The following is a 13,048-nucleotide window of genomic DNA, read 5'->3' on the forward strand; positions in this document are numbered from 1 at the left end:
GGGGGATCGGTTTATCAACATAACCGAGCTGGAAGAAGCCTTAGGTAAAGGCACACACTACATGGACTACAGGAATTAAAGAAGTGTATGGGATTCACCGGGTCATATCTCCCTTGTTGGTTCCATTTGCGTTGGAGAGGCAAGAGGAGGACCTTATTAGACTACCTAGGATGGCCGCGGACTTACTGCTGGCAGCACGAGCGTCCTTGGCTACAAAATGGAAAAGAGCCCACACATCAGACAAAAAAAATGGGTTAATGTTGCCAATAACCTATATGTGATGGAACGAATCACTGCAGGGCTGCATGGTTAGGCAGGTTCTCTGGTAGCAGAATGGGGTGGATTAATAGAAATAGACCTGAGACTAGACACACAGGGGGCAGAGAATGGCGTGGAAGAATGAGAAAAGATGAGTGATGAGTCCACAGGGGTTGTGAGCCTCAGTTGGGCCTGAAATGCCCGGAGAATCGGTTATAAAGGGAGCCGAAGAGGTGGCCTTGTGCCAAGAGTTTACATTTTAGAGTGTTTTAGGAGGCCAAAGAATTAAAGAAGAGGGTTGAAGGGGGAAGAGGGGAACATGGGAGGGGGAAAGGGAGTTGGCCAATGTTGACTTGCAAGGGAAGGTATAATGAATATGGATGGTTATTTTTCTAACTTTCTTAATGTGAAGTGGATACCTGCCTTGCAAAGTTGTTCAATGTGTTGTGAACAAAATCTTTAACAAAGACTTGTTTGAAAATATATATATATTTAGTGATTTATGAAGGGATTACAGTAAACAGTTAAAACTGATTTTGCTGTAAATACTAATTTCCCCTATTCTGGCATTCCACTTGGCTTATAGATACAAGGATGTGGCTGGTGTCTTGCAAATGTATCAGTGGGTTCAGGGCTTTGGCCGGAATTGGCCAATTTGACTGAAAATATTTTACTGTATGGCCTAGTTGACCTGATGTAGGCTCTACTAAATGATTGTACAACCAAAAATTCAGTCAACTAGGCCATACAGTTCCATTGTAGCAAACAAGGGGAACAGGGGTTGCAGGGGTCCCCCCCGCTGCCGGGAATTAGAAGTGGGGGTAGCGTGGGGATGTATTGGGGGGCTTTAGCGGGCATGGATTTGTTGATTTTGGCCACAGCAAAATTGGGTTTGCAGCAAAATTGACTACAGTGAACAATTATGCCACAGTCAAATCATATAGATTCCTTTGGCCTTCACCACCTACAGAATGCATATGCTTCTGCCTACTCCCATGCACAGTAAATGCATGTGGGCGTTCCCAGAGCTTTGACCTCCTCTGTCTGGTAAATGCATCTGGGTTTATCCGGGTCTGGCCTTCTCCTACACCTAGTAAATGCAAATGGAGTTCACAGTGTTAATGCCTTCTTGTCAGCTTAATAAATCCACAAGGGTTCTCAGTGTTTTGTCCTCCTTTGCTTAGAAAATGCATGTGTGGCTCTCAGTGCTATGACTTAGTCTCCTGCATCATAAATGCACATGGGGTTTGTCTGCATAATAAATGCACATGGGGTTTGTTGGGGAGTACAGTAATGTTGGAGAATATATCCAAAGCCTTAAGTGTGCGCGAAAATACAAGCTACGAAAGTCACTGTGAAAAAGGCACACAGCTTAGGAGAGAGCAGTCCTTCACAAGAAAACTTCCCTGCATTGGCCCAACAAAGCACTAGAAGCCATGCTTTAGCAATCCATAATGCATATGCCTTATATTGAAACATAACCATGTGTCCTTAGTAGATATTGTATAAACAAAATATCAGGGACACACACCAAACGGACATTTGTCTGGCGTATTTACTCCCAGCTCTGCTCTTTATCTCTTTGTTATTTCCTTAGTAGATATAGCAGCATTTGACACTAGCTAGAGAAACACAGAGAGGCACTCGTAATGATAGCGAATGATAGCTACCCCTTACACTAATTGAATAAACAGTAAATGTAGGCCTCGAGATCTAGTTAGCCATCCCTGAAACATGAAAATCTCCCCCTCAGCAGAAAGCATTAGCCAGACCCTAACAGAGAGATGCACACATACCAAGTTGCAACTTCCTAAAGCAAGAATAAATGACGCACAATGATTGGCTACGGCAAGTGGGACGACCATCTTCCCAGGCCTGAATTGAAGTAGTGAGGTCATGAAATAGCAAGAAAGAAAGATATCACACCCCAGAGCCAAAGGATAAAACACTGCACATTGATTGGTCCAATCACATCGGTTAGCTGAGTACCCAAGTTTGTGTTTAAAAGATATATAACAATTTATGTTCCTAGACAGTACATTAAAATGTATCATAATGAAGGTCACATGCTGGTAAGAACGGAAAAGTGAAATATTGAGGAATATACCAGTTGAGACCAAATGATCAAGGAACAACACTGCACCATCACACATGAAGTAAAATCAATTAGGAGATAGTGTTTTTTATGGAAACTCATGAACAACCATCACTGCATATACATAATGGTAGTAAGAGAAATTGATAAAATCACAAGTTACATAAGCACGCGTGTATATACATATATCCATGTATTGTAAGAGAATGAGGTTTGCAAGCAGCTAAGCCCCAGCGCATAAGGTCAGATGCAGCACAGATGAACTCGTGAGAAAGGAAGGAGCCGCAAGTAATGATTCTAACGACGAGTTGCAAAGTTGAGCTAGCGATGAACAGTTCACAATGCTGAGAATTGTAAGACGATGCCAGCAATTCGGTCAATGGGAAAGGATACAAAAGTTATAATTTCACTGTCAAACTGTCACATCTCACACAGGGAGGACTAATAGTCTGATATTTTAATTTAGTCGCAATGTTAGAATAAACCAACAAAGTTAGGAAATGTATGGAAGCACCTATAGTGCAAATGACAATGTCGATTCAGAGGCCTGAAAAAATGTGAACAATCTGTAACAATTGTTGTCTTTCATCTTCTGTAATTTGCTATAAAACAGACCATCTTATGTTTCACAGTTGAATGTCTTTTAGATAATTCCCAGCATAGGCTGTGTTATAATACATTTTTGTTTTTCTCATATCTCGTCCATTCTTTTTTGGCTCTTTTGGATTGATTTTTTATTACTTGGAGTGGGACTTGCTGTACATATTCTTAGTGATTTTGCCTTCTCCTTTAGCTGTTAATTGTATGTACAGTGCTCAGTGCTTTGACTTTCTCTCTGTATAAAATACATGTGCGATTCTCATGGCTTTCTATTGTCCTTACCCTATTAATTGCATTCAGGTGTTCTCAGTGAATTGACCTTCTTCTACACCTATTAATTGCCCACACAGTTCATAGGGCTTTGGTCTTCACCTTCACCTATTGAATGCATGTAGTTTCTCCAAGATTTTGATTTCTGATATGCCTAGAAAATATATGGTGTGGTCCAGTTCTTTGGCCTTCAATACCTACACAATTCACAAGGGTTGTACTGCCCCTCCATCCAAAAAGCACACCCACAAATCATGCGCCACCAACACCCTAAATAAATTCCAACTTAATTCTGTTACACTAACTAGGCCCTATTCTCCATTGAATTCTACTCTAACCTACACTTTACTAGTTACAATCTCCCTACCTAATGGGCATGTGCAACCCCTCTGTATTTAAATGCCAACCATTGACTGTGTTGGCTTACTACTTGACTGTCTTTATATGGACATGAGGTCAAACCTTGTAAAACCTCACATTTTGAAACTTTGGGAAAACCCAGAAAGCTCAACCTGTTAGAACCCATGGACATTCCACAGATTTGAGGTTTGCATATACTGTCCTGCCCTTGCTTAGTGAGGACAACTGGGATACAGCTAGATTAAAAGTTTTCAATTTAAAGAAACATCCTGTCAGGAACAGGATGCTCTTCCCTGGGCACCTTAACACAGTGAGTGTGCCTCAAGTCCACAGATGCAGAGGTCTCTAGGGCAAACAGGGCCATGAGCATATTTGTGTAAAACTGTGTTTCTACATGCGCGAAAAGGTTGAACTTCTGTGCTGGTTAAGATGTGGTCTTAATCTAAATGCCCCAACCCCGTAGTTTTGCAAGAACCCAAACCCTTGCATGCAGAATAGCGCTGCTGAGCCATGAAGCCTCAGTTCTTCTACAACTTACTTCAAAATGTTGGATATGAATGTTAAGGTCTCTGCTGCCACCATGCAAGTTGTGATTTGGGATAATTACTGGTTGAGGTAAAATACACACAGCTCAATAGTAATATTTTGTAAGGGAAGGCACATACATGTGAGTGAACATAGAAGTGGCACAACCAACACTGGCCTGGGAGAATTAAATTGCGATATAACAAAGCAATTTAAAGAATAACCAGGCTAATCTAGAGCATTATAACATAGCTCAATGCTCATGGATTAGTGCCACAGACTGGACAACAGACCTGAGGGCAGTGGAACAAGCCACAGAGCAATTGTCCTGACATCCTACTCACAACTATATGTCTGAGACTGGATGAAACCAGACAGTGAAAGAAGTAGAAGAAAGCTAATGGGTACCTCAGGACCTGGTTAAGGCTAGATGCAGAGGAAGAGCAGAGAGTCAGCTGAGGGCAATCTCTCAGAAGTTGGAAGAGATCAGTCTCTGAGAAATTGAAGACATTGCTTACTGCTATCACTCATACTGTGCTCTAGCACCTTGGTGTGTCTTCTTTGTGCTAGATGGAATTACCAGTAATTTATCACATACCACATAATATGACAGACCAAAGGAAGGGGGTGAAATACAGCTTTAATCTCAATGAAAGAAAGCAGGGAGAAATACAGCTATCAATTAGATGTTCCATATTTTCACACCTAGGTTTGCTTGTACAGAGATTATATACTTTCACATATGTCAGCCATGACATCATCCTACGTGGCATCCATAAAAACCTAACACCGGCAGAGATTGGATTAAGGGAACATGTCTACTTATACAATTAAAAAAGTGTTAATATCTCATTGGATGCCCCTTGTCTGTAGGACACGCCTTGAGCTACATCTACGTACACGACATACTGATTATAGCAAAGAATATGCAGCAGGCTAATAACTGCAAAATTGTATATGAAAGTGTGTGGCATGCCTTTTGATTGATTGGCAACCCGATCTAACCTTGGACCTTTGGCTCCTCTTAGCAGCACGTGAACAGAACAAAACCTGGGTGTTGAAGCTGCATCAACATATTCTTTGTTTTTCCAATTAGTTCATCATATGTCATCGACCTGATGCATAGCCAAAATCTATCGTTTGTAGTTGACCTCATAGTCTGCTCACTGTTCTGGGACATACAAGGAAGTGTGAGCACACCACTATCTTAACTCGAAGCTCTAATGCATAGCCTTTGTTTTGAGTTTTCCATCACATGTTAGGAGACCACGATTTTGTCAATTTCAGCCTCTCAATTACTGCTATTTGATTTTATTGAACAGGCTACCATTACCCCCTCTGTTCTTTAGAGACTTGCTCACTCCACCTTACTCAGATGTTTGCCTTTGTGGTTGTCCAATACTTGGCCTCAGAAAATGCCCTTACTCTCCTAATCTTAGCAGAAATATGTCTTGTGCACATAGTCTCTTCATTTGACTGCCCCTGTGCCTTTCACCCATCTCTCAAAATAGCTTCTTTGACTTCAGGCCAACATACTCCCTTATTCTGCACATGAAAACAGCGTCTTCATTAATTCTTCAATTTGCAATCCTAGATTTGCATTTTGAGGTAGCTGGGTTGATTCTTTAACACGGGCTGTCGTCCATTTTCTTCCAATGGCCACCCTAAATGATATATATATATTAAATGATATATATATATATATATATATACCTCTTTTTTTAGCAAGCTTTTACATGCTTTATCTACCTTGCATTTCAGCGTATTTACAGTTATTGGTCAATAAGTTACTTCATCGTCTTACTGTACCATAACTTCATCTTTTGGAATATGTTTCTCTTCATGCTTCAATTACATTGTCAGTCTTGAGTTTTTTCATATCGTTTCAGTTTAGGCTTATATATCTTCTTCATGACATCATATTACTGTCGTCAACCTTTTCTTTAGAGTTTGTCCATGATTCCCATTGCCGCATTCTGGCACTTTGGCAATGGACATCCTTCTTGGTAACTTCCTTCCATCGTCTCAAGGTGAGGGTATCTTCTCTCTGAGTGCATATCATCTTTCATATAATCAACCCAGTATGGATATGTCACATAAACTCATGTATGGTTTCCCAATCGTAGTGCTCTGTCTGCTACTCCAATAGGACAGTAATGAGGGGCTGGGGACTAGATAAGAGGCATCTACCGGGTCCTCTACATTCCCCCCTCTGGTCGAATATTCAACCATACCCTTCTTGTCCTCTTCTTTTGCAATTCCTGCTTCATCTTCCTCTATCATCTCATCATATTTTCTTTTCTTTGGGACCCATTTCTTTGTCATCCCCCTCAGGTGACCCGCATTATTTATATGTTCATCCACACTCCAGTGCTAATTACCCTATTGAAAGATTACAACAAAGAGGATATCCCTATAAACCTTTGAAACAGGTGACTAAGAAAGCCTGGTTTTTGGATAGGAACGTATTACTGACCCTTAAAAACCAGGAGAATAAAAAAGATACAGTTGTTTGTGTCACTTAATTTTCAGAAAATACAGACACGATCCAGAAATGGATCTAATCATGTAGGGACATCTTCATGCCACCACTGTTCATACTCAAGGAGGGTAGCAACGTCAGAGACAAAATAATCCACTAAATATATATAAGCCTGCAGGTAGCACAAACACTATCACCAGTTGCTGGAATCTATAGAACAATGAAGTAGTGGGCCACTACCCATGTGGTCAGTGTGCTATTTGCCGCTTTACTAATAGAATGATGGCATTTACACACAACACTTTTTCATGGATACTCGCAGCCATACGAATTGCAACTCAAAATCTATACATTTAAAATTGAACATTTGTGGGTTTGTGGCTTCACATATGTTCCCTATACAATTCCACACTGTTTTACCAATCTGCACCACATTTTGCACAGTCACCTGTTAGGACCCTCCGGACATTACTGGCTACATGGCATCTGGAAACCCTACCCATTTCCTCAGAATTCAGCAAAAGTGCCAATCTGGGTGTGGGTTTGAGCTTTGCGTTTATTACCTTTACAATTCCAAACAGTTTCAACAACCTGCACCACATTTTGCACAGTTACCTGTTAGGATGCTCCAGACATTACTGGCTACATTGCATCTGGGCACCGACTTCTTTACCCAGATTTTACCAAAAGTGAACATTTGGATGTGGGTTTTTGGGTATGTGGGTTTGTGTATTTTCTCTATACAGTTCCACACTGTTTCAACAATCTGTACCACATTTTGCACAGTCACCTATTAGTACCCTTTGGACATTACTGGCTACATGACATTTATACACCCCACCCCTTTCCCTGGATTTCAGCAAAAGTCTCTGGGTTTGTGGTTTTCCATGTGCTCCCTCTTCAATTCCACATCGTTTGACCAATCTACACTAATTTTGGACAGTGACCTGTTAGGACCCTCCAGACATTACTGGCTACATGGCATCTAGACATCCCACCCTTTTCCCCGGATTTCAGTGAAAGTGAAAACTGGGTGTGGGTTTGTGGGTTTGTGACTTTGCAAATGCTCCCTATACAATTCCACACCGTTTCACCAATCTGCACCTAATTTTCCACAGTCACCTGATAGGATCCTCCGGACATTAATGGCTACATGAAATCTGGACACCCCACCCCTTTCCCTGGATTTCAGCAAAAGTCAAAATGTGTTTTGGGGTTTGTGGCTTGGCGAAGAGTTGTTCATTATACAATTACACACTGTTTCACCAATCTGCACCAAATCTTGCACAGTTACAAGTACCTATGAGGGAATGAAAGCCATGGCAACACTGGGTATATCAGCCAGTACATGATATATGCCATTTTATGTCCTTGCAATATGTTGTACATATGGATGACTACGCATCCTATGGCTGTAAGGCTTAATGAGCACAGATCCAATATTCATAATGGGCATACTCAAGCCCCTGTGGTTAACCCCTCATAGTGATTCACCACTCCATAGATGGCTTGCACTGGTTAGCCATTGACCGCATGATACCTGATTTAAACAACTTTTCCATCAGCAACCGCTTGTTCAGGCTTGAGCAGACTTAGATCCACTGGCTGTCCACTCACATTTCTGGTTTGAACAAGGAGGTACACTGGCCTGCTCTGATATGCCAATAATCCCTCAATAAATGTGTCCACCTGCAAGCCTAGGGTCTTTGACCTTTAATGTGTGTCATGCTCCTGTACATGATACTGTGCATAAGCCTGGACACTAGTGGTTTCTGTACAATGAACCAATATCACAGTTTTGCACTTATAGTGTGTGGTATAGATTAGGAGCCCAGGTTTAAAGATCACAAACATGCACCAATCCAGTGTGCCACGAGCTGATGAGGGTGCTATCTCCTCTTCATTCAGACCCTCAAAAAGCGTGCCCAACTACAGGCATCTATGATTCTGTCCATTTCATAAGTGTGCCATTTTTAGACTCTGGCTTGAGTCCATTTATTGTTGGTATATACCTGCCTCCATGACAACAGGCCTAGCCCCCTTAGCACATCACACCCTAGCAATGCTACCGCGATATTATGTGACTCAAGCTAACCATCAAACAGTGCTCTATTGCACAGTTGGGGCCACACCGAGCACAAGTGCAACTAGAAGCAATCCACCCCTCCTACAAGGTAAGCCGCGATAGTGCAGACTCACAGAGCCAAACATTGCGACACCAGGTTGATTGTATACAGATCTTTTTAGTTGGCATAACTTGGCCCTTTTTTCATTTACATCCCTGTAGTTGCCCACGAGCTTCCAGCGATCTGATCAAGCCATTGGCTGAAGGCAGGTAAGCGGTTCTCGACTCCATGTAGCCCCGGGCACTGTAATATCTTACTGACCCCAGATCCTGGGCTGATATATAGCATACATTTTATTTGTCATAACACTTTCATGCAACTTCCCAATACAATATACAGCATTCTATTTCAGACTCTTCTGAAACCTGCCTAGGCAACCTGTGCCCCTTCAGCACTATTACGCCAATAAGATGCCTTTGTAAGTTGTACTCGCTCTTCTAAACTATTTTCAGACGTGCGATTGGTGGGGGGCGTGCTGGATCCATGAGTTATATTGTGAGGCTGCTTACATGAAAAGATACATCCTCTCATTTCAGCATTATAGCTTTTCTTTATAAACTGCCCTACCTCCGCAGAGTGCTTTATGTAAATTTAAAGAATCCTTAGTCTAAAGATAAGATTATATCCTAGGAAATCAGGTTCCTGTACAAATATTGAAATGCCCTCTCTAAATGAATTAGAATTAGAGCGAGCTGAATTGATTATTTTGTAATCCATAGAAATCTTTATGGCACCCCAAAAAATGCCTGCAAAATGGTGCAACAAGCCCCGATGAAGGCAGAGCTGAAAAATGTAGGTATCACCAGCCGAAACTCGAGTTGGCTATTTTTTTTCCTTTTAAAAAGTAATGTTTTTTTCAAATCCATGTCCTTGTTCATATAATGTGGTCAAGTGTATTGAGTGGTCACTATATTTATCTAATACTGTAAAACATTCCACAGTTGATGCAAGTGGTGTGCACAAGTAGATTGATGCTAACCATAGATTGATCACTTCTGCCTTAGAGTTTTGAATGCATGTTGTGTTTGTCTGGATGTTGGTGAGGGGTTCACACAAGGTGTTTTGAATTTTGGGTTGCATTGAATTCAATATTTGAGTTTGGGAAAAATTGAGTATAGCGATTTTATGATCTATTAATGATTATTGAAATATGAGAGACGGTAATTAAATGTTTCATGTTTTAAAATATATTGGACAATACAATACAGTTTCTACTGGTATTCTCTTAAAAATAATGCATGCCTTGCACAGTGAATAAAAGAGTATTGAGCTAGCTCCAACAAGTTTAATGGTTGTTTACAATAGGTTGGCGCCCCCGCCTCCTTTTTGATTATGCAAAATGAACTTAACCATTGGACCCCATCACAGTTTGAAGGATCGGATATCCCTCTATATATGTCTGTTTCATCAACTAATTAGCCAGGCAAACACTTTTTTACACAAATGCATGGTCTGAAAATACAACCATTTACACATCAATACAGGCCACGTGTTACCTGTTTACATTGTCAAATGTCGTTCCTCTAAAGACAAACGGAAATATGCTAGATGCATTTGACCAAGAAAAACGCACTTCCTTATTTGAGAAGTTTTGGAAGTTTCTATTGGTTTACCCTGCCCTTTAGCTTCTTCATCAGATGAATTTTTTAGCTGCTAAGAAGTCTATTGAGATGTTACTGCCACATGAGGAATCCCTAGGCATGGTTTTAGAATCACTACTGAGGCCCATAATGGCTCACTCTCACCAATCTAATGCTGTCATTTACATATGCCAATTGGAATTATCATAACACTACCAGGGTTTCCACACACACCCATCCTCCATGTGTCAGCAGCAGAATTATTTTCCGGTACTGCTTCCGGGGCGCTATTATGGACTTCTGCCAGTTCTGATTTGTCCCTATCCCATGCACATCAAGTACCTACATAAGTGATGGAACATTTTGACTGAGCAGCACTTAGCTGATCTTCTTTCTGAATTTCCCATGGTCGAATTGAATGGCAGGACACTGAGTGACACCACGCTAGCACACGTGTACAAGGGGCTCCTACACGTCTATCATCGATCACATGATGGTGGACAGCCACTTCTGTAACCGGGTGCCAGATTTTTGGCCTGAAGATTGAGTGGAGAGTGATCACTTTTCTATGGTGCTTCATATAGTACCTTTTGGGCGTGACCCCAAACCCTAAACAAGATCTGGGTCCGACTACACCATATATTGAGCGACCTGATAGGAAACATATTGAGAGATGCCTCCTCTCAGAAATAATCCACACCCAGCGCCAATCCTTTATGGACAACGTGCCTACTGCGGCAGAAACTGCAGAATCTTTTGAACGTTTTATAGATATCCTTTGTGATAAAATGTATAAAATCAAGGATACCACATAAGGAGGGTTCTTAATAAACAAACACATGCACCATGGTTTGATCCCCAATGCCGGGATTGGAAGAAAGCCTTATATGATGTACTTTTACACGCTGGACAGAGATTTAAATTGAAAGGGGAATATAATGCACAGCTGAAAAGAAGGAAACAGGAGGATATAGAAAACAATGGGATATACTATCACAAGCAGTAAGCTCTAATAATAGCAAGTTATTCTGGAGGCTAATAGTTAATGGCTGGGAAGAGAGGGGTTGCTCACAAAGGGGAAATATAGATAAAGATTTGTGGATGGCGCGCTTCCAGAAGATCTTCCTTGAGGAACAAGAGGTCCACCACCAGCCAGTTAGATCAAACGATAACATCACAATTACTGAAATGGAGATTTTACAGGCTATTGATCAACCGGAATAAGGGGAAAGCTGGTGGCCCGGATGGATTGACTTCTGATATATGTGTGGGGTTCTCAAACTGGTGGGCTCCAACTTTAGCAGAACTATTTGGAGCAATTGATAAAACTTCCAAAGTCGTGACCCTTTGGTGGTGTGGGATAATTGTCCCAATATTTAAGAAAGGTGATCAAGATGATGGTCATTGATACAGGCGGTATTGTGTTTTTACACCGACACCCGTTTTTTCTTTGTAGAAATTACTTTGAAAAAACTCATCGTAATATATAGGGGTAAGTGGTTAAAAGTGGCAGGGATGGTGTTAGGGTAGGGGTAATAATATAGGGAAAGGGAGGGATTGGAGGTGGACCCCTCTAAAATAAAACAGTTAAATCAATTCGTTTTTTGGAAGTCATATCGTCAAAGAAAATTGCTTTGAAAAAACAGGTGTTGGCTAAGGGACATGGAACCCTACAGGCCTATCTCGTTACTGGATACAACACACTAAATCCACTCCAAGTGCATCTTGGGTAGGTTATAAGAACGGGTGATTGGGAATAATATTTTACAGCTATCACAGGCAGGTTTTAGGTGTAGTTCCTCGATCGTAGATCATTGTTTTACTTTATCCCTACTTATAGACAAATATTGTGGACTCCGGGGTGCTTCTGTTCATGCTGCCTTTTTGGATCTGGAAAAAAGCATTTGATGCAATTGATAAGGGCACACTGTGGAGGAAACTGGATATGACGCGGATTCCACAAAGACTACTAATAGAGGTCCAATTAGGTTATGTTCATACCAAGACAGCAGTGATGTATGGAGGAGTAGGAGTGAAAAACACCCTGCTTTGAGAGCAACATGGGGGTAAAACAGGGCTGCCCACTTGCCCCCCTATTTATCCTATTTATGTCAGAATTCGAGCCAGGTAGCTCCAATAACAAGGCACGTATGCCTATTCTGGGGAATAAAGAATGTAGCACACTTCTTTATGCTGACGAAGCAGTCACATTGGCGCTTACCCCAGCTAGCCTTAATCAAGGACTCTGCTACACTATTGATTCCCTGCAAACCCATAAATTAAAGATAAGCAAGGGCAAAACTAAAATCTTGATTTTAGGGAAAACCCTGTAAGTGGGTAATAAAAGGGGAACCGGGAGAGTGCACCGGCGAGTACTGTTCCCTGCCGGTTTCCTGTTTGTTCCTTGCTACACTTTGCCTTATTCTGCCATATACGATACAACGCCTTCTGAGTGAGAACAAGTGCCATTTCCTTGGACTCGTGGAAGCACGCACCAAGCCAAGCCTACAACTCCCAGCGTTCCTTTAAAACCAGGAATGCGCACGCATCGGGAGAGTGAACCATCGAGTGCTGTTCCCTACCTCTTTCCTGCGTGCTCCTTGCTACACTTGGCCATTTTCTGCCATCTACTATACAATGCCCTCTGAGAGAGAAGAAGTGCCATTTCCTTCGACTTATTGAAGCAGTACGCTTTATTATATAAATTGACTTTGGACTTATATCAAGCCATTTCTACAAAGCGGATTGTGTT

The sequence above is a fragment of the Ambystoma mexicanum genome, chromosome 12 (genome assembly GCF_040938575.1).
Source record: "Ambystoma mexicanum isolate Mex_15411 chromosome 12, UKY_AmexF1_1, whole genome shotgun sequence".
NCBI lineage: Eukaryota > Metazoa > Chordata > Amphibia > Caudata > Ambystomatidae > Ambystoma > Ambystoma mexicanum.